General features: G+C 45.9%; 1 protein-coding gene across 1 annotated transcript in view; it reads left to right on the top strand.

The window, feature by feature from the left end:
* The window catches only part of RTN3 (reticulon 3), a 475,542-nt gene that overhangs the window by 236,702 nt on the left and 225,087 nt on the right, over positions 1–13,753 (top strand). The window lies entirely within an intron of this gene.

Below are 13,753 nucleotides of genomic sequence, written 5' to 3' on the forward strand. Positions count from 1 at the left end.
CCTGATCCAAGCGGACAACAAGGACATACTTTCTGAAACACCTGGCGTTTGTAATAAAACTGAACTTTCTGGGATACAGTCAACAAAAAGAAATCAAAACTAATACCCACTCAAAAAATAATTTTCCTGGGTGCCAGCTTGAATACAACCACCCAGATGACCTACCTCACGCCAGACAAACAAGGGCAACTATCTCAATATTTCAGCAAAATGGCAACCTTCACCAGGCTGACTGCAAGGAAAGTCCTGCAGGCTCTGGGATTCATGGCATCTTGCATTCTTCTGATCCCATGTGCAAAGCTGCATATGAGGAAACTTCAATGGTACCTAAAAAACTTATGGTCAACACAGCCACAGTTTGGAAACAATTGTACCACTCATTCCATGTCTTCAAAAGGAATTTCTGTGGTGGGCTCAAGCATGCCAAAGAAACATGGGTCTCCCTTTCTGCATACCTCAAGCAACTCAAATCACAACAGACGCCTCGGACTACGCCTGGGGGGCACACATGACAGATCAGTGCATTCATAGAAAATGGTCCCAAAAAGAGAAGCACCTACACATCACCCAAAAGGAAATGCTAGCAGTGCAAAATGCTATTATGGCCTTCAAAGACCTACTGCATCCAGACCAGCTATTGATAAGGACAGACAACACCACAGTGATGTGGTATATAAACAAGGGGGAACTCATTCATACCCCCTGTGCAGACTAGCCATGACCCTATGGAACACAGCTCTGGAATTGCAAATCCAACTTCAGGCACAATTCCTGCCAGGGAAGGAAAACACACCGGCAGACAGCCTAAGCAGAAATATGACAGATCCACACGAATGGAAGTTGCATCCTCAAGTTTTCGCAAAGATAACTCTGGCATGAGGACAGCCAGACCTAGATCTCTTTGCTACCCACAGAAATTACCAATTGAAAAAATTTTGTTCAAGGACCTATCATCCACAGGCCTGGAAAGTGAATGCACTTTCTTTCAATTGGACAACGTTGACAGTCTATGCCTTTCTGCCTCTTCCTCCGCTGCTCAAAGTTCTATTAAAAGCCAGAGCAGAGAGGCCGAAAATGATTCTCATTGCTCCAGATTGGCCAAGGCAACACTGGTATCCGCTCCTGTAGAGCCTGACACATTCCCCACCATGGATCCTACCTCTAGTGCCTCTTCTGTTGTCCCAGCACAACTTCAAAACTCTTCACAGCCAGCTCAAAACCCTAAGTCTAGCTGCATGGAGAATCCCTTGATTTCACAACAGACCCTCCTCTCCAAGGAGGTGCAGGATGTCATCTTGGAGGCCAGAAGACCTTCCACTAGAAAAGCCTACTCCACCAAATGGAAACTATTTTGTGCCTGGAATCAGAAAAAGGGCCATAATCCTTGGGTAATTTACCTCAGATTTTTACAGTACCTAGCTGAGATGTTAAACAGTGGACTTTCCTTCTCCATCAAAATCCACGCTTCAGCCATTTCTGCACAATACAACACGGATCCTCCTTTATTCTCTCATCCTCTCTTAAGACAGTTCCTCAGAGGGGCAAAGAATATAAAACCCACAAGGAAACCACCAGTCCCTGCTTGGGACCTCAACTTCATATTGGAAAAGCTGACCCTTCCTCCATTTGAGCCAGCTGCTTCAACAGAACTACAATACTTGTAATGGAAAACAGCCTTCCTTCTGGCTATCACCTCAGCACGCAGGGTTTCGGAACTACAGGCCCTCATGGTTGTGCAACCTTTCATCATTTTCCATCAGGACAGGGTTTCCTTACGAACCAACCCTACCTTTATGCCAAAGGTAGTATCCAGTGTAGCCTTGAATCAGACTATCCACTTACCTACCTTTTACCCTAACCCACAAAACAAAGGGGAAAGACTACTGCATTCCTTGGACATTCACAGACAACTTCATTACTTGGACAGGACAAAGCCATTCAGGAAATCCGAGCTACTCTGTGTCCTATGCTACAGGTGCTCAAGGAAAGGCCATCTCCAAACAGACAATCTCAAAATGGATAGCCCACTGCATACGCTTTTGTTACTCATTTCATGGAAAAGCTGTGCCTTCAAGCATCAGACCCCACTCCACAAGGGCCACAGCTACCTCTGCAGCTTTCCTCAGGGGGGTTCCCACCAAGGACATTTTGGAAGCAGCCACTTGGAGTTCAGTGCACACCTTCTCCAAACACCATCACCTTCCACTTTACTCTAAATCTAGAGCAGGATTTGCCACAGCTGTCTTGCAGGGCATCCTTGCTCCTCCTAGTTCCACTTGGTGCCTGCCACCCCTACTTAGCTTTGGGATTCTTCCCATCTGTTATGACTGCAGCTGTTTGCACGATGAACATAGTACAGTTTTATACCTACCATAAATGTAGATGTTAAAGTGCTCATACAGCTGCAGTCCAGGTTTCCCCCCCTCCATCCCCTCTTAGGACAGGCCTTATGACAAACACCTTCTCCTACAACCGATTTGGGGTATTCTTTTATGGTGTATTTGCTTGCAACTACTGTTTTTTTGATTTTTCTATATTGCATGTTTACATACGTTTATGCTTTGCCTTCTTTCTGGGGGCACCTGACATCTGAGGCAAGAAAAACTGAAGAAGATGGCATCGGCTGGCTCTTTTATACCCCTGCCGCACTGATGTTGGGGAAGAAGCGACGACAACCGACGCTGGACCTAGACTTTGGAATTCGGCCGACCGAGGACCCACCTGACGGCAGGATAACCCATCTGTTATGACTGCAGCTGTATTAGCACTCCATCTACATTTATGGTAGGTACAAAACTGTACTTTCTGCAGGGCTTGTTAGCCTCGCCAAATCCAATCTAGACCCAGCCACCCAACCTCTGCTTTGGGATTCTACCCAAGTGTAACGACTGCAACAGTGCAACACGAAGAACATAGTACAGTTGTGTACCCACCATAAATGTAGATGTTAGTGTATTCACTGGTGCAGTCCAGGTTACCCACCCGCCATCCCCTTACATTCTGGAGTTTCTTTCCTTCTATATCTTCTACAACCTATGTGATGTATTTGCTTGTAGATGAAGGTAAAGTTTATATTGATGCATGTATATATATTTTTGCTACCTTTTTGGGGGCACCTGACATCTGGGGCAGGAAAAACTAACATGGCGTCTGCTGCTTGTTTTATACCCCCTAACGACCCGACGTCATGGAAGAGGAGACAGCAACCGATGCAGGACCAAAGACTTTGGAATTCAGGTCGACTGAGGACAACCTGCCAGCAGATTACCCAAATGTAATGACTGCAACAGTGAATACACTCTAACATCTACATTTATGTTAAGTGTACACAACTGCACTTTATCTGCAAGGCAAATACTGCAAACCTTGGGGTTGATGGCCTCCTGCATTCTTCTAATTCCATGTGCAAGGCTGCATATGAGCAAACTACAGTGGTATCTCAAAAGCCTATGGTGTAAACTTTCACAGGATCTAGAAGCAGATTCCCATCATACCTTGCAGTCATACCTGGAGTTCGTTTGGTGGGCAGAGGCCTGCCCCCAAAAAGGGGACTACCATTCACACTACCCCCTGCTTCCCAAACCTTAACAGACGCATGACTATGCATGGGGGGGCTCACCTGGCAGGGAATGCATTCATGGCAAATGGAACCCAAGTCAAATGCACCTGCACATAAATGAAAAGGAAATGTTAGCTGTACAGAATGCTCTGACAGCCTTCAAGAACCACATTCTTCCAGGACAACTAATGGTAAAAATGTACACCACCACTCTCATGTGGTACATAAACAAGCGGGGGGGGGGTACACATTCGTACCCCCTCTGCAGACTAGCCATGGCATTGTGGAACACTGCCTTGAACTACCAAGTGAATCTACAAGCTCATTTCCTGCCAGGGAAACTACACTGGCAGACGGGCTAAAACCTCATGGACCCACACGAGTGGAAACTGGAACCAAGGATTTTCAACATGTTGACAAGCAAATGGGGGAGCCCAGATATAGACCGGTTTGCCTCCCCCCAGAACCATCAATTGGACAAATTGTGCACAAGGATTCCCCACAAGCTAGCTTGGAAAGTGGATGCTCAATCAGATGCTCTGTCCTTCAGTTTACAACTTTCCTCCACTGCCTCTGCTCTTCAAGGTACTACTAAAGATCAAACAGGACAAGCCAAGGAAGATTTTAATTGCACCAGACTGGCCATGACAACACTGGTGTACCCCCTCTTGCGCAGTGTCACACTTGGCCCCATGGCACCTGCCTCAGACTCCTTCCCTGTTGTCTTGGCAGGAGAACCAGATTCTGCATCCTCCGCTGCAAACCCTGAACCTAGCAGCCTGGCCAATTACCTTTACCATCCCTCAGTAAATCAGTGATGGATATTTTGAGGCAAGGAGACATAGTACTAGAAAATCTTATGCTGCAAAATGGATAAGATTTTATGCCTGGAATCTCAAGGGGATGAGCGCAGCAGTGCCCAATTTACCTCTGATTCTACAATACTTGACTGAGATGCTTCATAAGGGCTTGTCCTTTTTCTCCAAAATTCATGCCTCTGCCATTTCAGCTCATTATAGCACAGAGCCTCCTCTCTTCTCTCACCCACTGCTCAAGCCGTTCCTCAGAGGGACCAAAAAGGTATGGCCGCCCAGGAGAGCTCCAGCCTGGGACCTTAACTTTATCTTGGAGAAACTCTTCCTCCTTTCGAGCCAGTTGCTACTGAAGATTTAAAATTCCTTTCCTGGAAAACAGCTTTCCTTTTTGCCATCACTTCTGCAAGAAGGGTGTCTGAATTACAGGCCCTTATGGCAGTGGAGCCTTTCATCATCTTTCATGTGGACAGGGTGTCCCTCCGAACTAATCCCTCCATGCCCAAGGTGGTATCCAGTGTGGCTTTTGATCAGTCCATTCATTTGCCTACCTTCTTTCTTAATGCACAGAACAAAGGAACGGATAGTGCACTCCTTAGATGTGCACAGACAACTTAAATTCTACTTGGACAGGACTAAACATTGAAGGAAATTTGATCAACTGCTGGTTGCATTTACTGCAGGGATAGAGGGGAAAGCTATTTCAAAGCAAGCCATTTCAAAATGGATAGGCCACTGCATTCATTTCTGCTATAAGCACCATAGAAAACCTATCCCACAGGGCATCAGACCCCATTCAACCAGGGTGCATCTACCTCTACAGCCTTTCTCAGGGGCGTCCCTACCAGGGACATCCTAGAAGCTGCTACTTGGAATTCTGTACATAACCCCAAGCATTATTTACCAATTTTCTCTAAATCCAGAGCTGGCCTTGCCACTGCAGTCTTGCAGGGCCTTATAGTTGGTCCTAGAAGCTGCTACCTGGAGTTCTGTACATACCCCAAGCATCATTTGGCAATTTTTTCTAAATCCAGAGCTGGCTTTGCCACTGCAGTCTTGCAGGGCCTTATAGCTGGTCCTACTTCTATGTAAATTCCTCCTCCCAACCTTAGCTTTGGGAATAAACCCAAATGTAATGACTTCAACAGAGAAACACTAAGAACAAAGTACAGTTGTGTGCACTTAGCATAAATGTAGATGTTAGTGTATTCACTGTTAAGAGTCCTGGTTACCCTCCCTCCAGCCCCCTTTCTTCTTTTGGCTATACCTCTATGCTCCCTCACTATGCTCAAAAAGCTTTTTGGTGTATTTGCTTTTTTGTTGGAGTTGTATCCTTGTATTTATAGATTTAATTGCTTCCCATTAGGGTGGCACCTGACATCTGGGGCAAGAAATAAACTGATGTAATAACCGGCTGTATATTTTATACCCCTGACGTCATGGAAAAAGGGACAGTATCAGACACAGGACCAAAGACTTTGTTAATCAGGCCGACTTGAGGGCTACTGTAAGCAGATAACACAAATTTAATGACCAACAAGTGAATACACTTGCATTTTATGGTAAGTGTACACAACTGTACTTTATGATCCTGCAGAGGCCTCTGCATGCTCTGCAGCATCTGTCTGTTCTCAAGAGATGCTCCTGGCTACGTCTGCATTACTTACCAGAAGACTTCAAGACTAACATTTTTAGATGCCCCATGGACTCTAATTTCCTGTTTGGAAAACAGTCAGCAGACCTGTTCAAAAATCTGCAGGAAAAGAGCAAGGAATTGAGACATCAAGCATCTCTTGGTGTCCCCAATTCCTAAATATTACAGGCATTACCCTGCCAAGGCCACTTGTCGGACAAAACCCGCCCTATGCTGGTCCTACCTCCTCCAGACAAGAGGAACCAGAAAACCCCCTACCAGGTCAGATGTCTCAGCCTCTCTTTACAGCCCTTTCAAGACATGAGGCCCCAACAGTGCATGACTGCCTTGCCTGCCTTCCCCTTTTCGCCTGCCTGTCCCACTGCCTCCCATTTTTGAAAACAGTCATCACAGACAAATGGATTCTGGCTATTATTCAAAAAGGGTACTTTCTCTCCTGGAAAGAGGCCACCCTTAAGGGGTGTCTCCCCCCCCAAAAGACACCCCTTCCCACAGGTTCTGACAGACCTTCTGAACTTTGGCACCATAGAACCTGCCCCTCCAGGACAGGAACAAAAGGGCTTCTATTCAAGACTATTCCTGGTCCCCAAAAAAAGATGGACCATGGAGACCCATTCTAGACCTTTCCTTCTTAAATGTATTCTTAAATGTGGCCACCATCAGAATGTTGCCCCTTCCAAATTTGCTCTCGTACCGGCTAAGGCTTTTCATTGCCACACTACCTGAAAGCCTATTTGCATATACCCATTCTACCCTCCCACAGAATTTTTGTTTCTCTGGACCCTCCTCATTTCCAATTTACTGCTTTGCCCTTTGGTTTGTTCACTGCCCCCAGAGTGTTCACAAAATCTGGCACCTGCCATTACCTATTGTAGAACATAGGGGATTCAGATTTTTCCATATGTAGACATCCTGATCCTAGCAGACTGCAAATAAACCCTGTTAATCCTTCTAGAGTTCACCATGTGCCGATTACAAAGTCTGGGGTTCAACCTCAACCTCCCAAATTCATCCTTGACACCAGAAAAAATATTTCTGGGTTGCAGGATCAAAACTTACATAAAGCCTTTCTTCCCCAAGACAAGGTCAGCTCTGACCTCCCATTTCAAAGCCCTGCTGCAGACCCAGTAACTGCAAGGCAGTTCCTAAGGACACTGGGCCTAATGGTAGCCACCATCCCCATGCTTCCACTAGCCAGAATGCACATGCGAAAGCTACAGTGGTATCTAAAAAATGTTTGGTCTCTGCACCAACATCCTCTAGACATCCTCTGTAGCAAGAAATCACTCTCCTCCCCTGCCTAAAGGCAGAAGTGAATTTGGTGGATTCAGCAAGTCCAGCTGAACCTGGGCCTTCCACTGCAGCCTCCTCTCCCAAACCAGGTTATGCATACAGATGCTTCAGACTCAGAATGGGAGCTACAGTGGCATCCAACAGGGTCTAAGCAAAGTGGCACCCTTCCTTAAGGAACAAACACCTCAATATGAGGGAAATGACAACAGTCTTCATAGCAGTGAAAGCCTTCATTCCTCTCCTACCAGGTGTTCTCCAAATAGACAACACAACAGTTGTGGTATCTCAACAAGCGAGGTGGAACAAAACCGTACAACCTGTGCGGACTAACCGTACTGATATGGGACCCAGCCTGTCGACAGTTTGTCCCTGCAGGCATCCTACATAACTCTCGCAGGGCAAGAAACAAGCAGACCACCTCAGCAGAACATCCTCTCCACAGCACGAATGGATGCTGAACAGGAATGTCTTCCTAGACATGGTCCACTGGTGGGGCACACCAAGTAGACTTGTTTGCCTCCCCCGGAACAGGCAACTGCAGACATTCTGCTCCAAGACGTACTCCCTTCTAGCCTGGATAGTAGACGCTTTCAGCTTTTCTTGGAAGGAAATTTCTATATGCCTTCCGTCCCTTCCCACTAATTCAGAAAGTCCTGAAAATCAGGAGAGACTAAGCAAATATCTTGCTGGTGCTTCCCTACTGGCCAAGGCAGCATTGGTTCTTCCTACTTCTCAATCTAGCAAAGGGCAATCACCACAAGTTACCTCACAAGGTGGACTTTGACAACAAAAGGGAACCCTCATCTGTGCTCACTTGCAGATGTTGTCACTGACTCTGGGTGATAAAGTTCTAATTCCCTTCAGGCACCAGTACTCAGAGGACGTGCTTTCAGTCCTGATGGAGGCCAGGAAACCTTACTACAAGAAAATCATACTTGGCTTAAATGAGAGATTTTCAAAATGGTGTCTGGACAAGGATAGGGATCCATGCATCGAAGACCCCCCCCCTTAGTTCTTGCGTGTCGACTAGTGAAGGACCGAGTCTTTCACTTCAGTGAAAGTCCACCTTTCTGCAGTCTCAGCCTGCCTCCCACTAGACCCTCCCCTACTAGTCAGGCTTGACGTGAAGCTATTCTTAAGGAGTCTTGCACCTCAGACCTCCAAGAAAACCCATCCCACCACCCTGGAACTTTAACTTCATTCTGGAAAAAGTAACCCAATCTCCATTTGAACCTGCTAGTGCGGCTACTCTGTGTGTACATGGAAGACAGTACTGCTAGTGGTCATAACCTCAGCCAGAAGGGTGCCTGAATTACAGGTCCTAATGGCCTGCCCCCTACACTACCTTCCACAAGGGCAGGGTAACACTAAGAACTAACCCTTTATGCCAAAGGTCGTCAATGGTCTGTCTTTAATCTATTAATCTTCCCACCTTCTACCCCTCTCCTACCAATGATGGTGAGAGAATACTCCACTCCCTGGATGTACACAGAACTTAAGATTTTACCTAGACACAAAATCCATCAGAAAATCCAACCAGCTCTTAGTTTCTTTCAACTCCAGGGCCCTGGGCAAGGCAGTTTCCAAATAAACCAACGCATTGATTAGAAAAGCCATTTGCCTCCATTTACACCATGGCAAAAAGCTCCCACAGGGAGTTAAAGCTCACTCCACACCAGGGCAGTGGCAGCCTCCAAAGCCTTTTTAAAAGGCTTGGATACCGCTTCCATACTGGAAGCAGCCACATGATCCACCATTCACACTTTCACCAAACACTAAGTTAGCCAATGTCTCCAGAGCACGTGCAGGATTCGCCAGGGCAATCCTGCAGGGCTTTGTGAAATCAGCCTCTTCCTCCACCCTTCCTTCCAACTAAGCTGTGGTACTCTCCCACACCAAGAATACTGCAACATAGGAATAGAAGGACTTGGAATAGTTGTGTAAAATCTTGCCATAACCATAGATGTCCTTCTCTTCCATGTTGCAGTATTCCTTCCCACCCACCAAGACCCCATTATCCCTCTGTCACTCGTATCCTCACGTCTCGGAGTTAAAGCCCTATCGTATGACCCATGTATCCACATAATGGCTCCTTGACCCTGTGACTGACATCACTGGCTGCTACTTTCTGCTGGGCCTTCAAGTTCTGAGGTCTGTGCATGCAGACATCACATTTAAGGTCCCTGGTTTGTGGCCCAACTTATGATGTCCTGCACAACTACAATAGCCAAGCTGAAGCTTTTGTATAGGAGCCAACGTATGGGTTGCCGGAGGCGGAAAATCCCACACAAGAATACTGCAACATGGAAGAGGATATCTATGGTATTTTACACAACTATTCTTTCCCCTCAGGGTACTCGTACCGAAGACAGACTTTGAAGGGGAAGGGTCCCCCAGATCTTTGCCTGATCTCCTTTGGAGAGATCCTGGAACTCCATAAAACGGAGTGGATGGTCTTTCAAAGCCCCTTCCAAAGAGGAGTTTTTCTGGAGGCTTTCAGGAGTGGCCTGGCTACGTCATGGGTTGTACCTGTGCCTTATGAGTTGATTGACCTCATCAGCATCAAAGAGGCCATATAAGCTTTTAGCTCCACCCAAAGATGGGACCTCCCGGAGCAAGGGAGTTCCAGTAGACTTCATGGATGATCGTGTTTCACTGTTGCAGTCATTACATTTGGATAATCTGCCGGCAGGTTGCCCTCAGTCAGCCTGAATAACAAAGTCTTGGGTCCTGCGTCGGTTGCTGTTTCCTCTTCCATGACATCAGGTCGTCACGGGTATAAAACATGCAGCCGATGCCGTTTTAATCAGTCTTTCTTGCCGCATGGTGCCCGAAGCATAAGCAGTTAGCAAGTGCTAGTCGGCCAACTCCTGAAATTTTCATTTTAGTTTCAAAACAGAAGTCTTCAAACTAAAGCTAAGTACCCTGTTGGGGAAACTTTTTTTTTCTTGCTCCTTACCAATGTCAGTAAGTTAATAATTGTATTACTTGTGGGAAGCAAATACCTCAAGGATTTTCATTTGTACTGTGTTCCTTGCCTAGGCCCTGACCAGAACGTGCCTTGCTGTCAGTTTTGTGCTAAATTTAACCAATGCAGTATTGAGCATCGGTCTATTTTTGCTTCTAAATACTTTGGCTCAAGATTTAACTATCCTGAAATGTCTGTTAGCAATTAGACTACCGGAATTCACAAAAAACGCAAAGAAAGACCGAAGTCCAAAACTGACGCCGAAGCTTCTTGGGTTCATAGTTTAGTACTAAGCTAACTGCCCTTGCGAGCCATTTTAAGCCTAGCCAATTATCCCTTGAGACTCTAACCTTGCACCTTGTGTTTGTAAGGCAAACACCTTGGCCATTAAGCTACCCTCCCAACCCCTTCCTAAGCCAGTCGCCGGTACTCAAGTGTGGCGCTTTTGCAGCCCCTGAGGCCCGCTACTTTTGATTTGCAGGCCTCTACAGAGACCCATTCGGAGTCTGATATGCCGCGACAAAGTATTGAACCCGCGGATGTCTCTCCCTTGGATGGGTCTGGAGCCACTGAGCAGGCACTGGCTTCTGTGGGTGTTTTCAGGCCTAAAGATTTTTATATTAAACAGATGCCATCAAAAACAAGGCCAAAACCAACTTCTATGTCTAAAAAAAACTACTCATGAGCCACGTGTTAAGGCCCCTAAAAAACAAGTGATCAAAATGGCTAAGGATTTAATTATCTTGATCAGGGGTTCCCAACCCCCCCACTGCTAAGAGGGCCTAGGCAAGGCACTGATTATGAATCTTCAGATCAGGTTTTTATTTCCTCTGATTCCTCTCATCAGGAGTTTTCTGTTCCCCTTATGAGAACTCTGATGCAGAAGAATCCATCCCTTCTGCTTATGAGGAATTTTCGTTTGGAGAAACTTTGCATACCTTAAGGGAACATTTTCATTGGGAGTATCAGGATTTTTCAGAATCCAAAATGAGGCTTGGGGATTTTCTTCTCAGCATAGGCCTTTGGCTATTTCTCCTGTTTTAGACATTGTTGAGGTTTTCTCAGAATCCAGCATGGCTCCTGATTCCCTGCCTCCGGCTCCTAGTAAGCCAGACAGATATTACAGGGTTCCCGACTCCCACAAGTTTCTTTTCAAAAATCCTACTACTGACCCTGAAACACTCACAGGGTCCCAAGGGTGTTGAGGCTTCTACTGCTAAAAATCCTACCCCTTCTGATAGACTCCAGGGCGCAGGATAGATGGGGTAAGAAGGTTTATACATCTTCAACCCTGGCAATCAGGGCTTTAAACTGTCAATTTCATATGCTTAAATGTCAACAGCATGTCATGGGCTTAAACAGAAAATGATGTTGATTTCTGATTGTGTGGAAAATTGAGTTGCAGGATTTATTGCATTCAGCTGAACTAGTTGGAAAGCATACTTTGCAATGTGGTTTTGATTCCTTGGAGGCCTCTTGCAGGGCCGCCGTAACTGGATCTTTCATAAGAAGGCATGCTTGGCTCAAGGAGCAAAATCTGCCTGATCATATTAAAGCTAAATTGTTGGATGCTCCTTTACACCAGGACAGTCTGCTTGGTAATAAGGCAGAAGAAGTTTTGAAAAGGATGGAAGACTAAGCTAAGTCTATGTAAACTGTAAAAGATTTCTTGCAAGTGCAGCCACTCAGGTTCAGTAGGCACTGGCCTACTAAGAATTGGTCTTTTCCAGTACCCAACATAGCTGCTCAGGTCAAACCCAGACACTCCAAAGGCTCCAGGTTTCAGTCACAAGGAACTTGCAGAACAAAACAATGGGGTGCCTCCACCTCCAAGTCTGGAAGTAGCAAAGCACTCCCCTACGGTAAACAGTCTCAATGACTTTCCTCTGCCATTTCCAAGCACTTATCTTTTGGCAGCCATTTGGGGGAAACTAGCACTTTCATGCTCAAAATTGGCATCTAATTATCCAGGACAAGTGGGTCTTAAATATAGTATCCCAAGGATGCAGATTTAATTTCCATACGTTGCCCATTCCAAACGGATGGCCAGATCCGCCTCCAATTCAGTGGGCAGAGGCCCAGAAACAAGTAATGTCTCTCATGGATTATGGGGGCTATTCAACCAGTACCAGAAAAGGAAAAAAGGGCAAGGTTTTTATTCAAGGCTTTTCCTGGTACCCAGAAAAGACAAATGGTGTCCAATTCTGGACTTATCCATTCTAAACGCCTTCCTGGACATTCCAAAAGTCAAGATGCTGACTACAACGGTTACTGCCTATGCTAGGCAAGGATGCCTGGTTGGTAACTCTAGACTTGAGGCCTACCTGCATATCCCAATCAGGGAATCTTGCAGAAGATGCTCAGCTTCAAAGCAGGCTATTTGCATTACCAGTTCTCTGCATTGCCCTTCGGCTTATCTACTGCACCCAGGATCTTCACAAAGTGCCTGGCACCAGTGATTGCATTTTGCAGACAAACATTCAAATTTATCCTTATCTGGACAATTGTCTAATTCAGGCAGAAAATCTTCAAGATCTGGCGTTTGTAAAAAGGCTTCTAACATGCCTAGGGTACACCATAAACGAAAATAAATCACAACTGGTACCCTCTTAAATTACATTCCTCGTGCAAGCTTGAATACAATTGACCAGATGGCTTACCTCACGCCAGACAAATTCAATTGATAACGTATTTCAGACAAGTGGCCACAAAAAAACAGCCATCTGCAAAACAAATTCTGCAGGCTTTGCGGTTCATGGCTTCCTGTATTCTACTAATTCCATATGCAAGACTGCATATGAGGAAACTTTAGTGGTACCTAAAAAGCTTATGGAGTCAACATTGTCACAGCCTGGAAACAATGATTCCTCTCATTCCTTGCCTGCAACAGGAGCTTCTATGGTGGGCAGAGACCGGTTACCAAAACAAGGAACTGTCATTCATTCTACCCCCTGCCACCTAAACCCTGACTACAGACTCATCACAGACCATGCTTGGGGGGGGGGTATCTGGCAGGGAAATGCATTCAGGGCGAATGGAGCCCAAACCAAATGCACCTACATATCAACCAGAAAGAAATTCTAGCTGTACAGAATGCTCTGACAGCCTTCAAGGACTTCCTTCATCCAGGACAACTACTGATAAAGATGTTATGTACATAAACAAGCAGGGGGGTACCAACTCCTACCCTCTTTGCAGACTAGCCATGTCCTTGTGGAACACAGCCTTGACTTGGCAAATCTACAAGCTCAATTCCTGCCAGGAAAGCAAAATACTCTGGCAGACGACTAAGCGGAAATCTTATGGACCCACACAAATGGTAACTGGATCCACAAATCTTCAGCATGTTGACATGAAAATGGGGGAGCCCAGACATAGTTTTGGGGAGGCAAAAAGGTCTATCAGACAAATTCTGCACAAGAATTGATCACAAGCTTGGAAAGTGGATGCTCTATCCTTCAGCTGTC

Source organism: Protopterus annectens, chromosome 6.part0, assembly GCF_019279795.1.
Source record: "Protopterus annectens isolate FY-2018-M chromosome 6.part0, PAN1.0, whole genome shotgun sequence".
NCBI classification, from domain to species: Eukaryota; Metazoa; Chordata; order Ceratodontiformes; family Protopteridae; genus Protopterus; species Protopterus annectens.